The sequence below is a fragment of the Manacus vitellinus genome, unplaced genomic scaffold, assembly GCF_001715985.3.
Source record: "Manacus vitellinus isolate BGI_N305 unplaced genomic scaffold, ASM171598v3 scaffold_47_pilon, whole genome shotgun sequence".
Taxonomy (NCBI): Eukaryota; Metazoa; Chordata; class Aves; order Passeriformes; family Pipridae; genus Manacus; species Manacus vitellinus.
The window spans coordinates 1,712,686-1,712,940 of NW_021940585.1; positions in this window are offsets into that span (position 1 = coordinate 1,712,686).

Below are 255 nucleotides of genomic sequence, written 5' to 3' on the forward strand. Positions count from 1 at the left end.
CTCAGCCAGCCAGCCGCGCTCTGAAACTTTCACTGCGCATCTGTGCATCCCTCGCCGGGGCTCGGCAGCGAGCCAAGGGGGCTGAATTCCTGCGAGCCCGCGCCGCTCCCAGCCGTCCCCAGCGCTAGGACCCAGAGGGAGCCGGCTCGCCGTGAGTCAGTGCGGCGCTGAGCCCTGCGAGCGCTGAATGAGGCTGCCAAGGCAGAGGGGATGTGAATGGATCTTCTGGCTGGCGAGAGCGGCCGAGCCCCGGGG